The sequence below is a fragment of the Bombina bombina genome, chromosome 11 (genome assembly GCF_027579735.1).
Source record: "Bombina bombina isolate aBomBom1 chromosome 11, aBomBom1.pri, whole genome shotgun sequence".
Lineage (NCBI taxonomy): Eukaryota > Metazoa > Chordata > Amphibia > Anura > Bombinatoridae > Bombina > Bombina bombina.
This window is the reverse complement of record NC_069509.1, coordinates 3,652,703-3,677,528: the sequence shown is the minus strand read 5'-3', so window position 1 is coordinate 3,677,528 and position 24,826 is coordinate 3,652,703. Positions and strand designations below refer to the sequence as shown.

General features: G+C 42.8%; 1 protein-coding gene and 1 long non-coding RNA gene across 4 annotated transcripts in view; one reads left to right on the top strand and one right to left on the bottom strand.

Moving 5' to 3' along the window:
* PRR14 (proline rich 14) overlaps positions 1 to 24,826 on the bottom strand; it is a 189,815-nt gene that overhangs the window by 19,714 nt on the left and 145,275 nt on the right. The gene's annotated exons all lie outside the window — the stretch shown is intronic.
* The window catches only part of LOC128642282 (uncharacterized), a 15,904-nt gene continuing 2,622 nt past the window's right edge, over positions 11,545 to 24,826 (top strand). The window contains exon 1 of one of the 2 annotated variants that reach the window (XR_008399642.1): positions 11,545 to 11,620. This is a non-coding gene — a long non-coding RNA (uncharacterized LOC128642282). Of the gene's footprint in view, positions 11,629 to 24,826 lie in introns of both variants that reach the window. The other variant, XR_008399641.1, reaches the window with a different exon arrangement.

The following is a 24,826-nucleotide window of genomic DNA, read 5'->3' as shown; positions in this document are numbered from 1 at the left end:
AAATACTACTTTGAACAACTGAATGTTTTAATGATAAAACACTCAATTAATGGAGTCATAGTGTTGCTAGAATCACATTTTAAGTGTTGTGAGAACGGTATAATAGGTATAACTCTGTTGATTACTGAGATACTTTAGTAAGCCAACTACAGAAAAAGCAAGCTATTAGCAAACTAACTGCATTAACCAGCTCATATAGTTAATACACCTATAGAATGTTATATATTTACACAATTCAATTTAAAAGGTGTGTAAAACATTTGAGCCTTGTTGCAAACCTATAATAAATTAACATAAAATATATGCTTATAATAGCTTGAAATTTATTGGTAGTGACACAACTGTAGCTCCATTAGACATTTACCAACTAAGGCATACCAACATAGCTAAAAACATATATATTACAATATAATCTGATTACAATACAAACTGATCAACACAAACAGTATGACTATGTTAACTTAAGGCAACAGTGTGTTAACTGGAGCTAGAACAACAACGTTAACCAAAAAAACAAGTATTAAACAGTGTTTTTGCAACTTATATTTATTAAAAAACATATATAAATAATTCCAATATGGTGCAAAACACATAAAAATACTTATAATTGTATTGGTTAACAAACAGAGTTGCATTAAAGCTCACAAAGAGCAGAAATTACAACAATCATAGTCATACTACCCACAAGGGTATGTAACCAAAGTATTATATACATACATCAGCACTCAATATATATAGATACTTTTGAAACTAGCAAAGCAAGTTTAACAATATAACATTACAAATTTAGTGCATCAACAAACAAAACAAGTGTTGATACTATATTTAAGGATTTATAATCTTTAGTATATATATACCTAAAAATATTGGTTAGTTTGAAAAAACAGAATTTATGTTTACCTGATAAATTACTTTCTCCAACGGTGTGTCCGGTCCACGGCGTCATCCTTACTTGTGGGATATTCTCTTCCCCAACAGGAAATGGCAAAGAGCCCAGCAAAGCTGGTCACATGATCCCTCCTAGGCTCCGCCTTCCCCAGTCATTCGACCGACGTAAAGGAGGAATATTTGCATAGGAGAAATCATATGATACCGTGGTGACTGTAGTTAGAGAAAATAAATCATCAGACCTGATTAAAAAACCAGGGCGGGCCGTGGACCGGACACACCGTTGGAGAAAGTAATTTATCAGGTAAACATAAATTCCGTTTTCTCCAACATAGGTGTGTCCGGTCCACGGCGTCATCCTTACTTGTGGGAACCAATACCAAAGCTTTAGGACACGGATGATGGGAGGGAGCAAATCAGGTCACCTAGATGGAAGGCACCACGGCTTGCAAAACCTTTCTCCCAAAAATAGCCTCAAAAGAAGCAAAAGTATCAAATTTGTAAAATTTGGTAAAAGTGTGCAGTGAAGACCAAGTCGCTGCCTTACATATCTGATCAACAGAAGCCTCGTTCTTGAAGGCCCATGTGGAAGCCACGGCCCTAGTGGAATGAGCTGTGATTCTTTCAGGAGGCTGCCGTCCGGCAGTCTCATAAGCCAATCTGATGATGCTTTTAAGCCAAAAAGAGAGAGAGGTAGAAGTTGCTTTTTGACCTCTCCTTTTACCAGAATAAACAACCAACAAGGAAGATGTTTGTCTGAAATCCTTTGTAGCCTCTAAATAGAATTTTAGAGCACGAACTACATCCAAATTGTGCAACAAACGTTCCTTCTTTGAAACTGGATTCGGACACAAAGAAGGCACGACTATCTCCTGGTTAATATTTTTGTTAGAAACAACTTTCGGAAGAAAACCAGGTTTAGTACGCAAAACCACCTTATCTGCATGGAACACCAGATAAGGAGGAGAACACTGCAGAGCAGATAACTCTGAAACTCTTCTAGCAGAAGAAATTGCAACCAAAAACAAAACTTTCCAAGATAATAACTTGATATCAACGGAATGTAGGGGTTCAAACGGAACCCCCTGAAGAACTGAAAGAACTAAATTGAGACTCCAAGGAGGAGTCAAAGGTTTGTAAACAGGCTTGATTCTAACCAGAGCCTGAACAAAAGCTTGAACATCTGGCACAGCCGCCAGCTTTTTGTGAAGTAAAACAGATAAAGCAGAAATCTGTCCCTTCAAAGAACTTGCAGATAATCCTTTCTCCAAACCTTCTTGAAGAAAGGATAGAATCTTAGGAATTTTTATCTTGTTCCATGGGAATCCTTTAGATTCACACCAACAGATATATTTTTTCCATATTTTATGGTAGATTTTTCTAGTTACAGGCTTTCTGGCCTGAACAAGAGTATCAATGACAGAATCTGAGAACCCTCGCTTTGATAAAATCAAGCGTTCAATCTCCAAGCAGTCAGTTGGAGTGATGCCAGATTCGGATGTTCGAACGGACCTTGAACAAGAAGGTCCTGTCTCAAAGGTAGCTTCCATGGTGGAGCCGATGACATATTCACCAGATCTGCATACCAAGGCCTGCGTGGCCACGCAGGCGCTATCAAGATCACCGATACCCTCTCCTGTTTGATCCTGGCTACCAGCCTGGGAATGAGAGGAAACGGTGGGAACACATAAGCTAGGTTGAAGCTCCAAGGTGCTACTAGTGCATCCACTAGAGTCGCCTTGGGATCCCTGGATCTGGACCCGTAGCAAGGAACCTTGAAGTTCTGACGAGACGCCATCAGATCCATGTCTGGAATGCCCCACAATTGAATTATTTGGGCAAAGATTTCCGGATGGAGTTCCCACTCCCCCGGATGAAATGTCTGACGACTCAGAAAATCCGCTTCCCAATTTTCCACTCCTGGGATGTGGATTGCAGACAAGTGGCAGGAGTGAGTCTCCGCCCATTGAATTATTTTGGTCACTTCTTCCATCGCCAGGGAACTCCTTGTTCCCCCCTGATGGTTGATATACGCAACAGTTGTCATGTTGTCTGATTGAAACCGTATGAATTTGGCCTTTGCTAGCTGAGGCCAAGCCTTGAGAGCATTGAATATCGCTCTCAGTTCCAGAATATTTATCGGGAGAAGAGATTCTTCCCGAGACCAAAGACCCTGAGCTTTCAGGGGTTCCCAGACCGCGCCCCAGCCCACCAGACTGGCGTCGGTCGTGACAATGACCCACTCTGGTCTGCGGAAGCTCATCCCTTGTGACAGGTTGTCCAGGGTCAGCCACCAACGGAGTGAATCTCTGGTCCTCTGATCTACTTGTATCGTCGGAGACAAGTCTGTATAATCCCCATTCCACTGACTGAGCATGCACAGTTGTAATGGTCTTAGATGAATTTGCGCAAAAGGAACTATGTCCATTGCCGCGACCATCAAACCTATTACTTCCATGCACTGCGCTATGGAAGGAAGAAGAACAGAATGAAGTACTTGACAAGAGCTTAGAAGTTTTGATTTTCTGGCCTCTGTCAGAAAAATCCTCATTTCTAAGGAGTCTATTATTGTTCCCAAGAAGGGAACTCTTGTTGACGGAGATAGAGAACTTTTTTCTACGTTCACTTTCCACCCGTGAGATCTGAGAAAGGCCAGGACAATGTCCGTATGAGCCTTTGCTTGTGGTAGAGACGACGCTTGAATCAGTATGTCGTCCAAGTAAGGTACTACTGCAATGCCCCTTGGTCTTAGCACCGCTAGAAGGGACCCTAGTACCTTTGTGAAAATTCTAGGAACAGTGGCTAATCCGAATGGAAGTGCCACAAACTGGTAATGCTTGTCCAGAAAGGCGAACCTTAGGAACCGATGATGTTCCTTGTGGATAGGAATATGTAGATATGCATCCTTTAAATCCACCGTGGTCATGAATTGACCTTCCTGGATGGTAGGAAGAATTGTCCGAATGGTTTCCATTTTGAACGATGGAACCTTGAGAAATTTGTTTAGGATCTTGAGATCTAAGATTGGTCTGAATGTTCCCTCTTTTTTGGGAACTATGAACAGATTGGAGTAGAATCCCATCCCTTGTTCTCCTAATGGAACCGGATGAATCACTCCCATTTTTAACAGGTCTTCTACACAATGTAAGAATGCCTGTCTTTTTATGTGGTCTGAAGACAATTGAGACCTGTGGAACCTCCTTCTTGGGGGTAGCTCCTTGAATTCCAGAAGATAACCTTGGGAGACTATTTCTAGCGCCCAAGGATCCAGAACATCTCTTGCCCAAGCCTGAGCGAAGAGAGAAAGTCTGCCCCCCACCAGATCCGGTCCCGGATCGGGGGCCAACATCTCATGCTGTCTTGGTAGCAGTGGCAGGTTTCTTGGCCTGCTTACCTTTGTTCCAGCCTTGCATTGGCCTCCAGGCTGGCTTGGTTTGAGAAGTATTACCCTCTTGCTTAGAGGATGTAGAACTTGAGGCTGGTCCGTTTCTGCGAAAGGGACGAAAATTTGGTTTATTTTTAGCCTTAAAAGACCTATCCTGAGGAAGGGCGTGGCCCTTACCCCCAGTGATATCTGAAATAATCTCTTTCAAGTCAGGACCAAACAGCGTTTTCCCCTTGAAAGGTATGTTAAGCAATTTGTTCTTGGAAGACGCATCCGCTGACCAAGATTTTAGCCAAAGCGCTCTGCGCGCCACAATAGCAAACTCTGAATTTTTCGCCGCTAATCTAGCTAATTGCAAAGTGGCGTCTAAAGTAAAAGAGTTAGCCAATTTAAGAGCGTGAACTCTGTCCATAATCTCCTCATAAGAAGAATCTTTATTGAGCGACTTTTCTAGTTCATCGAACCAGAAACACGCTGCTGTAGTGACAGGAACAATGCATGAAATTGGTTGTAGAAGGTAACCTTGCTGAACAAACATCTTTTTAAGCAAACCCTCTAATTTTTTATCCATAGGATCTTTGAAAGCACAACTATCTTCTATAAGGATAGTAGTGCGTTTGTTTAGAGTAGAAACCGCCCCCTCGACCTTGGGGACTGTCTGCCATAAGTCCTTTCTGGGGTCGACCATAGGAAACAATTTCTTAAATATAGGGGGAGGGACAAAAGGTATGCCGGGCCTTTCTCATTCTTTGTTTACAATGTCCGCCACCCGCTTGGGTATAGGAAAAGCTTCGGGGGGCCCCGGGACCTCTAGGAACTTGTCCATCTTACATAATTTCTCTGGAATGACCAAATTGTCACAATCATCCAGAGTAGACAACACCTCCTTAAGCAGAGCGCGGAGATGTTCCAATTTAAATTTGAATGTAATCACATCAGGTTCAGCTTGTTGAGAAATTTTCCCTGAATCTGAAATTTCTCCCTCAGACAAAACCTCCCTGGCCCCCTCAGACTGGTGTAGGGGCATGTCAGAACCATTATCATCAGCGTCCTCATGCTCTTCAGTATTTTCTAAAACAGAGCAGTCGCGCTTTCGCTGATAAGTGGGCATTTTGGCTAAAATGTTTTTGATAGAATTATCCATTACAGCCGTTAATTGTTGCATAGTAAGGAGTATTGGCGCACTAGATGTACTAGGGGCCTCCTGTGTGGGCAAGACTGGCGTAGACGAAGGAGGGGATGATGCAGTACCATGCTTACTCCCCTCACTTGAGGAATCATCTTGGGCATCATTTTCTCTAAATTGTTTGTCACATACATCACATCTATTTAAATGAGAAGGAACCTTGGCTTCCTCACATACAGAACATAGTCTATCTGATAGTTCAGACATGTTAAACAGGCATAAACTTGATAACAAAGTACAAAAAAAACGTTTTAAAATAAAACCGTTACTGTCACTTTAAATTTTAAACTGAACACACTTTATTACTGAATATGTGAAAAAGTATGAAGGAATTGTTCAAAATTCACCAAAATTTCACCACAGTGTCTTAAAGCCTTAAAAGTATTGCACACCAAATTTGAAAGCTTTAACTCTTAAAATAACGGAACCGGAGCCATTTTTATATTTAACCCCTATACAGTCCCTGGTATCTGCTTTGCTGAGACCCAACCAAGCCCAGAGGGGAATACGATACCAAATGACGCCTTCAGTAAGCTTTTTCTATGTATCTGAGCTCCTCACACATGCATCTGCATGCCTTGCTTCCCAAAAACAACTGCGCATTAGTGGCGCGAAAATGAGGCTCTGCCTATGATTAGAGAAGGCCCCCAGTGAAAAAGGTGTCCAATACAGTGCCTGCCGTTTCTTTAACATAATTCCCAAGAATAAAATAACTCCTCAAAGCTATAAACTATTAAAAATGCTTATAAATCAATCGTTTTAGCCCAGAAAAATGTCTACCAGTCTTTAAAGCCCTTATGAAGCCCTTTATTCTTATTTAATAAAAATGGCTTACCGGATCCCATAGGGAAAATGACAGCTTCCAGCATTACCAAATCTTGTTAGAAATGTGTCATACCTCAAGCAGCAAAAGTCTGCTCACTGTTTCCCCCAACTGAAGTTAATTCCTCTCAACAGTCCTGTGTGGAAACAGCCATCGATTTTAGTAACGGTTGCTAAAATCATTTTCCTCTTACAAACAGAAATCTTCATCTCTTTTCTGTTTCAGAGTAAATAGTACATACCAGCACTATTTTAAAATAACAAACTCTTGATTGAAGAATAAAAACTACATTTAAACACCAAAAAACGCTAAGCCATCTCCGTGGAGATGTTGCCTGTGCAACGGCAAAGAGAATGACTGGGGAAGGCGGAGCCTAGGAGGGATCATGTGACCAGCTTTGCTGGGCTCTTTGCCATTTCCTGTTGGGGAAGAGAATATCCCACAAGTAAGGATGACGCCGTGGACCGAACACACCTATGTTGGAGAAAACAACTTTATGCAAAATATTATGTATTATATATATATATATATATATATATATATATATATATATATATAATCCTTATTACTTCAACAATAATATTGACAACCAGTTAACAAAGTGTGGAAATTAATATAGAAACTAACTTTATATAACTCAGATTCCAACTAGGCTGTCAAATTACCCAGAATACAAGATCATTTCTGGATGTATACTTGTTTTATTCATGATAGCTAATTCAAATGATGTGAGTTAATAACACATAATAAGGACAAAGTGAACACAAGTATCAAAAAACTGCGTTATTCTTCTCACAATTGTGTATCCTTATAACCAGCACACTTGATAGTCATAACACCTTCAATCCAGACTCTTATAAAGGTCTCTAACTCAATTTCCAATTATTAAGGGCAATACATTGTATAGATATACTAGATTATTTCACGCATGAGTCCATTTTGTGTGTGTTTTTAATTGTGTGTTCTTTCCCCCCCCCCCCTTTTTTTAAATAATAAACAAATAAAAGTTATATTTTAGGATCTTCCTTTCTCTCACCTCGATGATCACTAACTAATCTATTTGTTGTGAATAACAGACAGTCTTTTCACTGCAATTATTTACTATAAGCTCAAGAGTGCTATATGTGTATTCTTCCTTGGTGAATTCTGAATTCACCTCTAATTTGCTTCAACCCCAAGTATTGATCTAGGAACATTTTGGTATATTTCATGCCACCATTTCGCCGCCAAAAGCGATCAAATAAAATAAAATTGTTCACTTTTTCAAACTTTAGGTTTCTCACTAAAATTATTTACATACCACTTGTGCAATTATGGCATAAATGGTTGTAAATGCTTCTCTGGGATCCCCTTTGTTCAGAAATAGCAGACATATATGGCTTTGGTGTTGCTTTTTGGTAATTAGAAGGCCACTAAATGCAACTGCGCATCACACGTGTATTATGCTCAGCAGTGCCGGGGTTAATTAGGTAGTTTGTAGGGCGCTTGCAGGGTTAATTTTAGCTTTAGTGTAGAGATCAGCCTCCCACCTGACACATCCCACCCCTGATCCCTCCCAAACAGCTCTCTTCCCTACCCCACCCCACAATTGTCCCCGCCATCTTAAGTACTGGCAGAAAGTCTGCCAGTACTAAAATAAAAGGTATTTATAAAAAATGTTTTTACCATATGCTGCTATGTAGGATCCCCCCTTAGCCCCCAACCTCCCTGATCCCCCCAAAATAGCTCCCTAACCCTCCCCCTCTGCCTTATTGGGGGCCATCTTTGGTACTGGCAGCTGTCTGCCAGTACCCAGTTTGCAAATAAAAATGTTTTTTATTATTTGTTTTTATTTTTTTCTGTAGTGTAGCTTCCCCCCCACAGTCCAATATCCCACCAGCCAAACCGATCACCAAATCAAATAAAATTCCCCCCTTTATCCCCACTTCTAACTCAAAATGTTCTGTATCGTAGTGGTTCCCACCCGCTCCCTCCCCGTGCACGCGCCCGCCCGGCCTCCCCGTGCACGCGTCCGTGCGCGCCCCCCCTGTCGTCCCCGCCCACGATCCCGCCCCCTCCACATCACAAAGGCCATCGATGGCTCCCACCCGCCTCCCACACTGGCTCCCACCCACCAACGAACTTAGCCGTTAATGTCCGGTGCAGAGAGGGCCACAGAGTGTCTCTCTCTGCATCGGATGACTACAAAAGTTTATTGCAGGATGACTCCATATCGAGGCATCCTGCAATAACCGGAAAGCAGCTGGAAGTGAGCAGGATCGCTTCCAGCTGCTTTCCACACCGAGGACGTGCAGGGTACGTTCTCAGGCGTTAACTGCCTTTTTTTTTTTTTTGAGGACGTACCCTGCACGTCCTCAGTCGTTAAGGGGTTAAAGGGACACTGAACCCAATTTTTTTTCTTTTGTGATTCAGATAGAGCATGACATTTTAATTAACTTTCTAATTTACTCCTATTATCAAATGTTCTTCATTCTCTTGGTATCTTTATTTGAAATGCAAGAATGTAAGTTTAGATGCCGGCCCATTTTTGGTGAACAACCTGGGTTGTCCTTGCTGATTGGTGGATAAATTCATCCACCAATAAAAAAAAATGCTGTCCAGAGTACTGAACCAAAAAAAAAAGATTAGATGCCTTCTTTTTCAAATAAAGATAGCAAGAGAACGAAGAAAAATTGATAATAGGAGTAAATTAGAAAGTTGCTTTAAATTGCATGCTCTATCTGAATCACAGAAGAATTTGGGTTTAGTGTCCCTTTAAGGATTTGTTGGAAGCCCGAGGAAGGTCAGCCAGTAATAAATCTAAAGATACTCTAGTTGCCGAACTAATGGAAGGCGATCAGACCCGCCCACTGCTCTTGGAGACGCCTGGCGAGTCCGATTTTCAGCGGGAAGTCTGAGCCCGATTGGCCCTCTTGGGCCCCCAGCCCACTCAGGAAACTGTTGCAAAAAATTATGGCTGATGTGACTGCCATGCAGCAGGAGGAGCAAGATTTTAGGCTCCGCATGGCTGAAATACAGCATCGGCCAGGAAACCGGTTCTCTTCTTGCCAGGGGGGCAACGAAGAAACAAAGAAGCTGCCCTTTGCAGCATTTAAAGTTTACAACAAGGCCGAAAGGGGACATTGATGCATACCTGCAGGACTTTGTAGAGTACACTGCCCCTCAAAGTGTGGCTTCCACAGATTGGGTTACAATTTTGGCCAGTAAGTTAACGGGGAGAGCTGCTGAAGCTTACCGGGCAGTCCCTGATGAAGATAGCCTGGTAAAAGAAAGACTTCTGGCCAGATATGCCATTACCCCAGAGGCATACCGCAGAAAATTCCGGGATCTAAGGAAAAAGAGAGCAAGACACACATGTGGAGTGGGCCTACAGGATGCACCAGGCCACGTCTAACTGGATGCAGGGGTGCCAGGCAACTACCCTGGACCATGCACTACAGCTGCTACTTCTGGAGCAATTTTACAACTACACAAATCCAGAGGTTAGATACTGGGTCCGGGACAGGCGACCACTGACTGTGGAGGACATGGCTCACCTGGCCGATGAGTACCAGGACACCAGGCGGGTAGCACGGTCTGCCCTCCGAGGACTACCCCGGCCCCTGGCTCCTCAACCAGCACCACCACTACCACACCAGGCAGTTCCTCCTAACAGACCTGCAGCAATTCTGAACAGAGGGTCTGGGCCCCGGTGCTATGGGTGCAACCAGGTCAGTCACATACGGTGCAACTACCCACAAGGGAAGCCCTGGCAGTCATGGACCCGGTCACCACCAGGACCGGCCCGGGAATCCGCTCATCTTGTGGCAGAAAACTCTGACCCAGTGAGTCAGGTAGCGGGGAGGGACCAACAAACACTGATCAATCTAGGAGCTGATCCTCTTGAGACCGAGGAAGAAGGGGGAGTGCTCCATGAAGTGGACTCTGTCCAAGCAGCTGCGTAGGACAACTGGCAACATCACCGGCAGCTAGTATTGTTGGATGGACAACCAGCACAGGGGCTAAGGGACACTTGAGCTACCCTAACCCTTATACAGCCACACCGAGCTCAGTCAAAAGGGAAAACTGGGCGCACTGTTGCTGTCCAAGTAGCAGGGGGGGGGGGGCAATACATCGGTTGCCCACCACTCAAGTGCATTTAGATTGGGGTGCCGGAGCCCGTACAATAGAAGCCAGGGTTATGAATGATCTACCAGCTGAAGTATTGTTGGGGAATGACCTGGGTCAACTTACCTCAGCATTTTCTGGATCTGCTGGGCCCATACCAAAGGAAGCATACCCAGTCACAACCCGAACCCAAGCACGGACCACAGCCAGCCAGCGCACCTAGAGGGACCAGGTAAGACCATGCTTCCCTGACTCAACCATAGCAGCACCCCAACTAACATGGGATACCCCAATAGAATTTGGGAGGGAAGTTAGAAAGGACTCAACTTTGGTAGTATATTGATCCATGGCAGAGGTAGCCCCCACAGGGCTGGATGGGGAGCACATAGAGTTGGGTCAGGGACTGCTGTACAGGGTGACTGAGGGAGCAGTTAGGGGAGCTACACAGATCCACAAGAGACAATTAGTAGTGCCCCAGAAGTACTGTTCCGAGCGTCTTAGAATAGCCCATGAAGTTTCCCTAGCAGGGCACTTAGGGATAAGGCGCACATTACACCGTCTAACCAAGACATTTTTCTGGCCTGGGGTCACTGATGATGTCCGGCACTACTGCCGCTCCTGTGACACATGTCAGATGGTAGGGTGGAGGGGTGATCACCCCAAAGCTCCACTTTGCCCCATGCCGGTGGTAGGAGAGCCTTTTAGCCGGGTAGCCGTGGATATAGTTGGGCCCCTAGCTAAACCTAGTCCTACAGGTAAGAAATACATACTTACCCTAGTAGACTATGCTACCTGGTATCCAGAGGCAGTTGCGCTCACCAATATACATGCTGAGACAGTGGCTTATGCTTTAGTTAAGGTATTTTCTAGGGTAGGGTTTCCCCAGGAGATTGTGCAAGATTTTAAAGAGTATAAAAATTGTGTCTTTATTATTAAAGAGAGGTTAGTGTGTCCTTCTGACTATTTTAACATCAGGCATGATGTAATGCTGAGGTAGTCAGTTACTATACTAAGGGTTGAGATCATATATGGGTAGAAAGGATGGCTGTGAGTTGCAAAAGCTTACTATAGTTTAGATCACCTTATTTGGAACATGGCTAAAAGTATATTGTCAGCGATCTTAAAGGGTATTTAAGAGACATGAGAGATGACAGTATTTAGAGTGCCTCTCTGGAAGGGAAAACATCAAGTTACACTCCATAATTTACGGCCTCTCACAGAAGCAAACGGGGTAATATTGTATGTACTATTTCTCTGTGTTTAACCTTGTAAACAATAACAGGTAATCTTGTTATTTATCTGTTCTTTAATAAATGTGTGATTGTTTATTCAGTTGAAGGGAGTATTGTTGTCTGTTCCTGGAGAGTTTAATAGATATACAGAAGATTGTATATGAAATTAGTGTGCACAGGGCCGATTATTAATATATGTATATATTCATTTTTAGACGTGAATGGTTTTTAATCTAAGATCTTTTTGTTTAAGTGTAATTTCTTACGATAGTATCAGACCAAGGAACCCAATTTACCGCCGAGTTAACTCAGCAGCTCTGGCGGCTCTGCGGGATTAAGCATGTTAGGAGCTCCCCCTACCACCCCCAGACGAACTGTGTGAACGGTTCAATGGCACTTGGAAACAGATGCTCAGAACCTTTGTAACCTCTTGCAGGGACTGGGAGCGATTCTTGCCTCATCTTCTATTTGCCTATAGAGAAGTACCCCAGGAATCAACAGGGTTCTCTCCTTTTGAGTTATTGTATGGGAGGAGGGTTAGAGGACCCTTGGATCTACTTAGGGAATACTGGGAGGAAAAGGCAAGCGGGATGAAACCCCCATCATCCCATATGTGTTAGAACTGCGGGACCGCTTAAAGTACCTGCCTGGAAGGGTCCGTGACAATCTTCAAGCCCAAACTTGGCAGAAGGTTTAGTATGACAGGAGTGCCCGTAATTGTAGCTTCTTGGTGGGGCAGAAAGTCTTGGTCCTTCAGCCCACTAGACAGAATAAGTTGCAGGCAGCATGGCAGGGTCCCTACACTATAGTTGAGAAGCTCTGTGACACCACGTATATAGTTGTCAGTTGTTCAGATGAGAGAGTCTGGAGGACATTCCATGTGAACATGCTCAAGGCCTATGTAGCTAGGGAGGAGGCAGTAGCGGCAATATGTGCGCCCGCCACCAAGGAGTTAGATAGCCCCACTCTTCCTGATCTGTTAGGGGAGGTGAGTAGAGCCGGGTCTCTTGAGAAGGTTAGGCTAGGTGAGGGTCTAGGAGCTCAGGAACGGAAGCAGATCAACTACTTACACGAGGACAGGAAAGATGTGTTTTCAGCCAGTCCAGGGTATACTACATTGACAGTCCATCAGGTAGAAACACCAGGGCAGGCCCCCTTACAGCAACCCACTTATCGGATTCCTGATGCCGTAAGGGAAAGTATGAGGAGGGAGATACAGGAAATGTTGAACTTGGGAGTTATTGAACATTCCACTAGTCCCTGGGCATCCCCTGTCGTACCTGTACCGAAACAGGATGGCTCTACGCGGTTTTGTGTTGATTAACGACGCCTAAATGACAAGACCGTAACTGATGCCTACCCCATGCCCAGGATAGATGAATTATTAGACCGTATGTCCCGCGGACATTACTTGACAACCATTGATTTATGTAAAGGGTATTGGCAGATTTCCCTACACCCTGAGGCCATCCCCAAGTCTGCCTTTATCACCCCATTTGGTCTTTATCAGTTTAAGGTCATGCCATTCGGTCTGAAAAATGCCCCAGCCACTTTCCAAAGGATGATAGATCACCTCCTGGATGGCCTCCAAGACTTTGCCTGTGCCTACCTAGATGATATTGCCATATATAGTTCTACCCGGGAGGAACACTTAGGTCACATAGGGGAAGTATTGGACAGGATCAGGGCTGCAGGGTTGACCTTAAAGCCAGACAAGTGTCACATAGGCATGGCAGAGGTACAGTACCTTGGCCATTGGGTGGGCTGTGGGAAGCAACGACCCGAACCAGCTAAAAACATAATTTATGTAAGAACTTACCTGATAAATTCATTTCTTTCATATTAGCAAGAGTCCATGAGCTAGTGACGTATGGGATATACATTCCTACCAGGAGGGGCAAAGTTTCCCAAACCTCAAAATGCCTATAAATACACCCCTCACCACACCCACAATTCAGTTTAACGAATATTCAAGAAGTGGGGTGATAAGAAAAAAGTGCGAAAGCATATAAAATAAGGAATTGGAATAATTGTGCTTTATACAAAAAAATCATAACCACCCCAAAAAAAGGGCGGGCCTCATGGACTCTTGCTAATATGAAAGAAATGAATTTATCAGGTAAGTTCTTACATAAATTATGTTTTCTTTCATGTAATTAGCAAGAGTCCATGAGCTAGTGACGTATGGGATAATGATTACCCAAGATGTGGATCTTTCCACACAAGAGTCACTAGAGAGGGAGGGATAAAATAAAGACAGCCAATTCCTGCTGAAAATAATCCACACCCAAAATAAAGTTTAACGAAAAACATAAGCAGAAGATTCAAACTGAAACCGCTGCCTGAAGTACTTTTCTACCAAAAACTGCTTCAGAAGAAGAAAATACATCAAAATGGTAGAATTTAGTAAAAGTATGCAAAGAGGACCAAGTTGCTGCTTTGCAAATCTGATCAACCGAAGCTTCATTCTCAAACGCCCAGGAAGTAGAAACTGACCTAGTAGAATGAGCTGTAATTCTCTGAGGCGGAGTTTTACCCGACTCAACATAGGCAAGATGAATTAAAGATTTCAACCAAGATGCCAAAGTAATGGCAGAAGCTTTCTGGCCTTTTCTAGAACCGGAAAAGATAACAAATAGACTAGAAGTCTTTCTGAAAGATTTAGTAGCTTCAACATAATATTTCAAAGCTCTAACAACATCCAAAGAATGCAACGATTTCTCCTTAGAATTCTTAGGATTAGGACATAATGAAGGAACCACAATTTCTCTACTAATGTTGTTGGAATTCACAACTTTAGGTAAAAATTCAAAAGAAGTTCGCAACACCGCCTTATCCTGATGAAAAATCAGAAAAGGAGACTCACAAGAAAGAGCAGATAATTCAGAAACTCTTCTGGCAGAAGAGATGGCCAAAAGGAACAAAACTTTCCAAGAAAGTAATTTAATGTCCAATGAATGCATAGGTTCAAACGGAGGAGCTTGAAGAGCCCCCAGAACCAAATTCAAACTCCAAGGAGGAGAAATTGACTTAATGACAGGTTTTATACGAACCAAAGCTTGTACAAAACAATGAATATCAGGAAGAATAGCAATCTTTCTGTGAAAAAGAACAGAAAGAGCAGAGATTTGTCCTTTCAAAGAACTTGCGGATAAACCTTTATCTAAACCATCCTGAAGAAACTGTAAAATTCTCGGAATTCTAAAAGAATGCCAAGAAAAATGATGAGAAATACACCAAGAAAACATAATTTATGCTTACCTGATAAATTCCTTTCTTCTGTTGTGTGATCAGTCCACGGGTCATCATTACTTCTGGGATATAACTCCTCCCCAACAGGAAATGCAAGAGGATTCACCCAGCAGAGCTGCATATAGCTCCTCCCCTCTACGTCAGTCCCAGTCATTCGACCAAGAATCAACGAGAAAGGAGTAACCAAGGGTGAAGTGGTGACTGGAGTATAATTTAAAAAATATTTACCTGCCTTAAAACAGGGCGGGCCGTGGACTGATCACACAACAGAAGAAAGGAATTTATCAGGTAAGCATAAATTATGTTTTCTTCTGTTATGTGTGATCAGTCCACGGGTCATCATTACTTCTGGGATACCAATACCAAAGCAAAAGTACACGGATGACGGGAGGGATAGGCAGGCTCATTATACAGAAGGAACCACTGCCTGAAGAACCTTTCTCCCAAAAATAGCCTCCGAAGAAGCAAAAGTATCAAATTTGTAAAATTTGGAAAAAGTATGAAGCGAAGACCAAGTTGCAGCCTTGCAAATCTGTTCAACAGAGGCCTCATTCTTAAAGGCCCAAGTGGAAGCCACAGCTCTAGTGGAGTGAGCTGTAATTCTTTCAGGAGGCTGCTGTCCAGCAGTCTCATAGGCTAAACGTATTATGCTACGAAGCCAAAAAGAGAGAGAGGTAGCAGAAGCTTTTTGACCTCTCCTCTGTCCAGAATAAACGACAAACAGGGAAGAAGTTTGGCGAAAATCTTTAGTTGCCTGCAAGTAGAACTTGAGGGCACGAACTACATCCAAATTGTGTAGAAGACGTTCCTTCTTTGAAGAAGGATTTGGACACAGGGATGGAACAACAATCTCTTGATTGATGTTCCTGTTAGTGACTACCTTAGGTAAGAACCCAGGTTTAGTACGCAGAACTACCTTGTCTGAGTGAAAAATCAGATAAGGGGAATCACAATGTAAGGCTGATAACTCAGAGACTCTTCGAGCCGAGGAAATAGCCATTAAAAACAGAACTTTCCAAGATAACAATTTTATATCAATGGAATGAAGGGGTTCAAACGGAACACCCTGTAAAACGTTAAGAACTAAGTTTAAACTCCATGGCGGAGCAACAGCCTTAAACACAGGCTTGATCCTAGCTAAAGCCTGACAAAAGGCCTGGACGTCTGGATTTTCTGACAGACGCCTGTGTAACAAGATGGACAGAGCTGAAATCTGTCCCTTTAATGAGCTAGCTGATAAACCCTTTTCTAAACCTTCTTGTAGAAAAGACAATATCCTAGCGATCCTAACCTTACTCCAGGAGTAACCTTTGGATTCGCACCAGTATAGGTATTTCCGCCATATTTTATGGTAAATCCTTCTGGTAACAGGCTTCCTAGCCTGAATCAGGGTATCAATAACCGACTCAGAAAAACCACGTTTTGATAAAATCAAGCGTTCAATTTCCAAGCAGTCAGCTTCAGAGAAGTTAGATTTTGATGTTTGAATGGACCCTGTATCAGAAGGTCCTGTCTTAGAGGTAGAGACCAAGGCGGACAGGATGACATGTCCACTAGATCTGCATACCAAATCCTGCGTGGCCATGCAGGTGCTATTAGAATTACTGATGCTCTCTCCTGTTTGATTTTGGCAATCAATCGAGGAAGCAGCGGGAAGGGTGGAAACACATAAGCCATCCCGAAGTTCCAAGGTGCTGTCAAAGCATCTATCAGAACTGCTTCCGGATCCCTGGATCTGGACCCGTAGCGAGGAAGTTTGGCGTTCTGGCGAGACGCCATGAGATCTATCTCTGGTTTGCCCCAACGTCGAAGTATTTGGGCAAAGACCTCCGGATGAAGTTCCCACTCCCCCGGATGAAAAGTCTGGCGACTCAAGAAATCCGCCTCCCAGTTCTCCACTCCCGGGATGTGGATTGCTGACAGGTGGCAAGAGTGAGACTCTGCCCAGCGAATTATCTTTGATACTTCCATCATTGCTAGGGAGCTTCTTGTCCCTCCCTGATGGTTGATGTAAGCTACAGTCGTGATGTTGTCCGACTGAAACCTGATGAACCCCCGAGTTGTTAACTGGGGCCAAGCCAGAAGGGCATTGAGAACTGCTCTCAATTCCAGAATGTTTATTGGCAGGAGACTCTCCTCCTGATTCCATAGTCCCTGAGCCTTCAGAGAATTCCAGACAGCGCCCCAACCTAGTAGGCTGGCGTCTGTTGTTACAATTGTCCAGTCTGGCCTGCTGAATGGCATCCCCCTGGACAGGTGTGGCCGATAAAGCCACCATAGAAGAGAATTTCTGGTCTCTTGATTTAGATTCAGAGTAGGGGACAAATCTGAGTAATCCCCATTCCACTGACTTAGCATGCATAATTGCAGCGGTCTGAGGTGTAGGCGTGCAAAAGGTACTATGTCCATTGCCGCTACCATTAAGCCGATCACCTCCATGCATTGAGCTACTGACGGGTGTTGAATGGAATGAAGGGCACGGCATGCATTTTGAAGCTTTGTTAACCTGTCTTCTGTCAGGTAAATCTTCATCTCTACAGAATCTATAAGAGTCCCCAAGAATGGAACTCTTGTGAGAGGAAAGAGAGAACTCTTCTTTTCGTTCACTTTCCATCCATGCGACCTTAGAAAAGCCAGAACTAACTCTGTATGAGACTTGGCAGTTTGAAAGCTTGAAGCTTGTATTAGAATGTCGTCTAGGTACGGAGCTACCGAAATCCCTCGCGGTCTTAGTACCGCCAGAAGGGCACCCAGAACCTTTGTGAAGATTCTTGGAGCCGTAGCCAATCCGAATGGAAGAGCTACAAACTGGTAGTGCCTGTCTAAGAAGGCAAACCTTAGATACCGGTGATGATCTTTGTGGATCGGAATGTGAAGGTAAGCATCCTTTAAATCCACAGTGGTCATGTACTGACCCTCTTGGATCATGGGTAAAATTGTCCGAATAGTTTCCATTTTGAACGATGGAACTCTTAGGAATTTGTTTAGAATCTTTAAATCTAAGATTGGCCTGAAAGTTCCCTCTTTTTTGGGAACCACAAACAGGTTTGAGTAGAACCCTTGTCCTTGTTCCGACCGCGGAACCGGATGGATCACTCCCATTAATAACAGATCTTGTACGCAGCGTAGAAACGCTTCTTTCTTTATCTGGTTTGTTGACAACCTTGACAGATGAAATCTCCCTCTTGGGGGAGATAATTTGAAGTCTAGAAGGTATCCCTGAGATATGATCTCTAGTGCCCAGGGATCCTGAACATCTCTTGCCCAGGCCTGGGCGAAGAGAGAGAGTCTGCCCCCCACTAGATCCGGTCCCGGATCGGGGGCTCTCGGTTCATGCTGTCTTTGGGGCAGCAGCAGGTTTCCTGGCCTGCTTGCTCTTGTTCCAGGCCTGGTTAGGCTTCCAGCCTTGCCTGTAACGAGCAACAGCTCCTTCCTGTTTTGGTGCAGTGGAGGTTGATGCTGCTCCTGTTTTGAAATTCCGAAAGGGACGAAAATTAGACTGTCTAGCCTTAGCTTTGGCTTTGTCTTGGGGTAGGGCGTGGCCCTTACCTCCTGTAATGTCAGCGATAATTTCTTTCAAACCGGGCCCAAATAAAGACTGCCCCTTGAAAGGTATATTAAGTAACTTGGACTTAGAAGTAACATCTGCTGACCAGGATTTTAGCCACAGCGCCCTACGTGCCTGTATGGCGAATCCTGAGTTCTTAGCCGTAAGTTTGGTTAAATGTACTACGGCCTCCGAAATGAAAGAATTAGCTAGTTTAAGGACTCTAAGCCTGTCCGTAATGTCGTCTAGCGTAGATGAACTAAGGTTCTCTTCCAGCGACTCAATCCAAAATGCTGCCGCAGCCGTAATCGGCGCGATACATGCAAGGGGTTGCAATATAAAACCTTGTTGAACAAACATTTTCTTAAGGTAACCCTCTAATTTTTTATCCATTGGATCTGAGAAAGCACAGCTATCCTCCACCGGGATAGTGGTACGCTTAGCTAAAGTAGAAACTGCTCCCTCCACCTTGGGGACCGTTTGCCATAAGTCCCGAGTGGTGGCGTCTATTGGAAACATCTTTCTAAATATTGGAGGGGGTGAGAACGGCACACCGGGTCTATCCCACTCCTTAGTAACAATTTCAGTTAGTCTCTTAGGTATAGGAAAAACTTCAGTACTCGCCGGTACCGCAAAGTATTTATCCAACCTGCACAGTTTCTCTGGTATTGCAACGGTGTTACAATCGTTGAGAGCTGCTAAGACCTCCCCTAGTAATACACGGAGGTTCTCCAATTTAAATTTAAAATTTGAAATATCTGAGTCCAATCTGTTTGGATCAGAACCGTCACCCACAGAATGAAGCTCTCCGTCCTCATGCTCTGCGAGCTGTGACGCAGTATCAGACATGGCCCTAGCATTGTCAGCGCACTCTGTTCTCACCCCAGAGTGATCACGCTTGCCTCTTAGTTCTGGTAATTTAGACAAAACTTCAGTCATAACAGTAGCCATATCTTGTAATGTTATCTGTAATGGCCGCCCAGATGTACTAGGCGCCATAATATCACGCACCTCCCGGGCGGGAGATGCAGGTACTGCCGCGTGAGGCGAGTTAGTCGGCATAACTCTCCCCTCGCTGTTTGGTGAAATTTGTTCACATTGTACAGATTGACTTTTATTTAAAGTAGCATCAATACAGTTAGTACATAAATTTCTATTGGGCTCCACCTTGGCATTGGAACAAATGACACAGATATCTTCCTCTGAGTCAGACATGTTTAACACACTAGCAAAAAACTTACAACTTGGTTATAATCTTTTTTAGCAAAAACGTACTGTGCCTCAAAGAGGTACTAAACGATTAAATGACAGTTGAAATAATGAACTGAAAAACAGTTATAGCATCAAACTTTAAAACAACACAACTTTTAGCAAAGGTTTTCCCATTAGTAAAATAACAATAATTAAATTTGACATAAAAAATACAAAGCAACGTTTTTATTCACAGTCACTATAAGAATTCTCACAGCTCTGCTGAGAGAATTTACCTCCCTTCAAAGAAGTTTGAAGACCCCTGAGATCTGTCAGAGATGAACCGGATCATGCAGGAAATATAAAAGTAACTGACTGGAATTTTTTGATGCGTAGCAAAGAGCGCCAAAAACGGCCCCTCCCTCTCCCACACAGCAGTGAAGAGAAACGAAACTGTCACAAATAAAAGCAAAAAAAGCTGCCAAGTGGAAAATAATGCCCAAATATTTATTCACACAGTACCTCAGCAATGTAAACGATTCTACATTCCAGCAAAAACGTTTAACATGATAAATAGTTATTAAAAGGATTAGTGACCTTTAACAGAGTAGTTCCGGTGAAATACCATCCCCAGAATACTGAAGTGTATACATACATGTCATTTTAACGGTATGGCAGGATTTTCTCATCAATTCCATTCAGAAAATAAAAACTGCTACATACCTCAATGCAGATTCATCTGCCCGCTGTCCCCTGATCTGAAGCCTTTACCTCCCTCAGATGGCCGAGAACAGCAATATGATCTTAACAACTCCGGTTAAAATCATAGTAAAAAACTCTGGCAGATTCTTCCTCAAACTCTGCCAGAGAAGTAATAACACGCTCCGGTGCTATTGTAAAATAACAAACTTTTGATTGAAGTCATAAAAACTAAGTATAATCACCATAGTCCTCTCACACATCCTAACTAGTCGTTGGGTGCAAGAGAATGACTGGGACTGACGTAGAGGGGAGGAGCTATATGCAGCTCTGCTGGGTGAATCCTCTTGCATTTCCTGTTGGGGAGGAGTTATATCCCAGAAGTAATGATGACCCGTGGACTGATCACACATAACAGAAGAAATATAAGTCTTCCAGACTCTATAATATATCTCTCTAGATACAGATTTACGAGCCTGTAACATAGTATTAATCACAGCGTCAGAGAAACCTCTTTGACGAAGAATCAAGCGTTCAATCTCCATACCTTTAAATTTAAGGATTTCAGATCCTGATGGAAAAAAGGACCTTGTGACAGAAGGTCTGGTCTTAACGGAAGAGTCCACAGTTGGCAAGAGGCCATCCGGACAAGATCCGCATACCAAAACCTGTGAGGCCATGCCGGAGCTACCAGCAGAACAAACGAGCATTCCTTCAGAATCTTGGAGATTACTCTTGGAAGAAGAACTAGAGGCGGAAAGATATAGGCAGGATGATACTTCCAAGGAAGTGATAATGCATCCACTGCCTCCGCCTGAGGATCCCGGGATCTGGACAGATACCTGGGAAGTTTCTTGTTTAGATGGGACGCCATCAAATCTATTTCTGGAAGTTCCCACATTTGAACGATCTGAAGAAATACCTCTGGGTGAAGAGACCATTCGCCCGGATGCAACGTTTGGCGACTGAGATAATCCGCTTCCCAATTGTCTACACCTGGGATATGAACCGCAGAGATTAGACAGGAGCTGGATTCCGCCCAAACCAAAATTCGAGATACTTCTTTCATAGCCAGAGGACTGTGAGTTCCTCCTTGATGATTGATGTATGCCACAGTTGTGACATTGTCTGTCTGAAAACAAATGAACGATTCTCTCTTCAGAAGAGGCCAAAACTGAAGAGCTCTGAAAATTGCACGGAGTTCCAAAATATTGATCGGTAATCTCACCTCCTGAGATTCCCAAACTCCTTGTGCCGTCAGAGATCCCCACACAGCTCCCCAACCTATGAGACTTGCATCTGTTGAAATTACAGTCCAGGTCGGAAGCAAAAAAGAAGCCCCCTGAATTAAACGATGGTGATCTGTCCACCACGTTAGAGAGTGTCGAACAATCGGTTTTAAAGATATTAATTGAGATATCTTTGTGTAATCCTTGCACCATTGATTCAGCATACAAAGCTGAAGAGGTCGCATGTGAAAACGAGCAAAGGGGATCGCGTCCGATGCAGCAGTCATAAGACCTAGAATCTCCATGCATAAGGCTACCGAAGGGAATGATTGTGACTGAAGGTTTCGACAAGCTGCCATCAGTTTTAGACGCCTCTTGTCTGTTAAAGACAGAGTCATGGACACTGAATCTATTTGGAAACCCAGAAAGGTTACCCTTGTCTGAGGAATCAATGAACTTTTTGGTAAATTGATCCTCCAACCATGATCTTGAAGAAACAACACAAGTCGATTCGTATGAAATTCTGCTAAATGTAAAGACTGAGCAAGTACCAAGATATCGTCCAAATAAGGAAATACCACAATACCCTGTTCTCTGATTACAGACAGAAGGGCACCGAGAACCTTTGTAAAAATTCTTGGAGCTGTAGCAAGGCCAAACGGCAGAGCCACAAACTGGTAATGCTTGTCCAGAAAAGAGAATCTCAGGAACCGATAATGATCTGGATGAATCGGAATATGCAGATATGCATCCTGTAAATCTATTGTGGACATATAATTCCCTTGCTGAACAAAAGGTAAGATAGTCCTTACAGTTACCATCTTGAACGTTGGTATTCTTACATAACGATTCAATATTTTTAGATCCAGAACTGGTCTGAAGGAATTCTCCTTCTTTGGTACAATGAAGAGATTTGAATAAAACCCCATCCCCTGTTCCTGAACTGGAACTGGCATAATTACTCCAGTCAACTCTAGATCTGAAACACAATTCAGAAATGCTTGAGCTTTTACTGGATTTACTGGGACACGGGAAAGAAAAAATCTCTTTGCAGGAGGTCTCATCTTGAAACCAATTCTGTACCCTTCTGAAACAATGTTCTGAATCCAAAGATTGTGAACAGAATTGATCCAAATTTCTTTGAAAAAACGTAACCTGCCCCCTACCAGCTGAGCTGGAATGAGGGCCGCACCTTCATGTGGACTTAGAAGCAGGCTTTGCCTTTCTGGCTGGCTTGGATTTATTCCAGATTGGAGATGGTTTCCAAACTGAAACTGCTCCTGAGGATGAAGGATCAGGTTTTTGTTCTTTGTTGAAACGAAAGGAACGAAAACGATTATTAGCTCTGTTTTTACCCTTAGATTTTTTATCCTGTGGTAAAAAAGTTCCTTTCCCACCAGTAACAGTTGAAATAATAGAATCCAACTGAGAACCAAATAATTTGTTACCCTGGAAAGAAATGGAAAGTAGAGTTGATTTAGAAGCCATATCAGCATTCCAAGTCTTAAGCCATAAAGCTCTTCTAGCTAAAATAGATAGAGACATAAACCTGACATGAACCCTGATAATATCAAAGATGGCATCACAGATAAAATTATTAGCATGCTGAAGAAGAATAATAATATCATGAGAATCATGATGTGTTACTTGTTGCGCTAAGGTTTCCAACCAAAAAGTTGAAGCTGCAGCAACATCAGCCAAAGATATAGCAGGTCTAAGAAGATTACCTGAACACAGATAAGCTTTTCTTAGAAAGGATTCAATTTTCCTATCTAAAGGATCCTTAAACGAAGTACCATCTGACGTAGGAATAGTAGTACGTTTAGCAAGGGTAGAAATAGCCCCATCAACTTTAGGGATTTTGTCCCAAAATTCTAATCTGTCAGACGGCACAGGATATAATTGCTTAAAACGTTTAGAAGGAGTAAATGAATTACCCAATTTATCCCATTCTTTGGAAATTACTGCAGAAATAGCATTAGGAACAGGAAAAACTTCTGGAATAACCACAGGAGATTTAAATACCTTATCCAAACGTTTAGAATTAGTATCAAGAGGACCAGAATCCTCTATTTCTAAAGCAATTAGAACTTCTTTAAGTAAAGAACGAATAAATTCCATTTTAAATAAATATGAAGATTTATCAGCATCAACCTCTGAGACAGAATCCTCTGAACCAGAAGAGTCATCAGAATCAGAATGATGATGTTCATTTAAAAATTCATCTGTAGGGAGAGAAGTTTTAAAAGATTTTTTACGTTTACTAGAAGGAGAAATAACAGACATAGCCTTCTTTATGGATTCAGAAACAAAATCTCTTATGTCATCAGGAACATTCTGCATGAACTGCAACAGGCAATGGTACTTTACTAAAGGAAATATTATCTGCATTAACAAGTTTGTCATGACAATCAATACAAACAACAGCTGGAGGAATAGCTACCAAAAGTTTACAGCAGATACACTTAGCTTTGGTAGATCCAGCACTAGACAGCGATTTTCCTGTAGTATCTTCTGACTCAGATGCAACGTGAGACATCTTGCAATATGTAAGAGAAAAAACAACAACATATAAAGCAAAATTGATCAAATTCCTTAAATGACAGTTTCAGGAATGGGAAAAAATGCCAAAGAACAAGCTTCTAGCAACCAGAAGCAATGAAAAATGAGACTTAAATAATGTGGAGACAAAAGCGACGCCCATATTTTTTAGCGCCAAATAAGACGCCCACATTATTTGGCGCCTAAATGCTTTTTGGCGCCAAAAATGACGCCACATCCGGAACGCCGACATTTTTGGCGCAAAATAACGTCAAAAAATGACGCAACTTCCGGCGACACGTATGACGCCGGAAACGGAAAAGAATTTTTGCGCCAAAAAAGTCTGCGCCAAGAATGACGCAATAAAATGAAGCATTTTCAGCCCCCGCGAGCCTAACAGCCCACAGGGAAAAAAGTCAAATTTTTGAAGGTAAGAAAAAATGATTAAATCAAATGCATTATCCCAAATATGAAACTGACTGTCTGAAAAATAAGGAAAGTTGAACATTCTGAGTCAAGGCAAATAAATGTTTGAATACATATATTTAGAACTTTATAAACAAAGTGCCCAACCATAGCTTAGAGTGTCACAGAAAATAAGATTTACTTACCCCAGGACACTCATCTACATGTTTGTAGAAAGCCAAACCAGTACTGAAACGAGAATCAGCAGAGGTAATGGTATATATAAGAGTATATCGTCGATCTGAAAAGGGAGGTAAGAGATGAATCTCTACGACCGATAA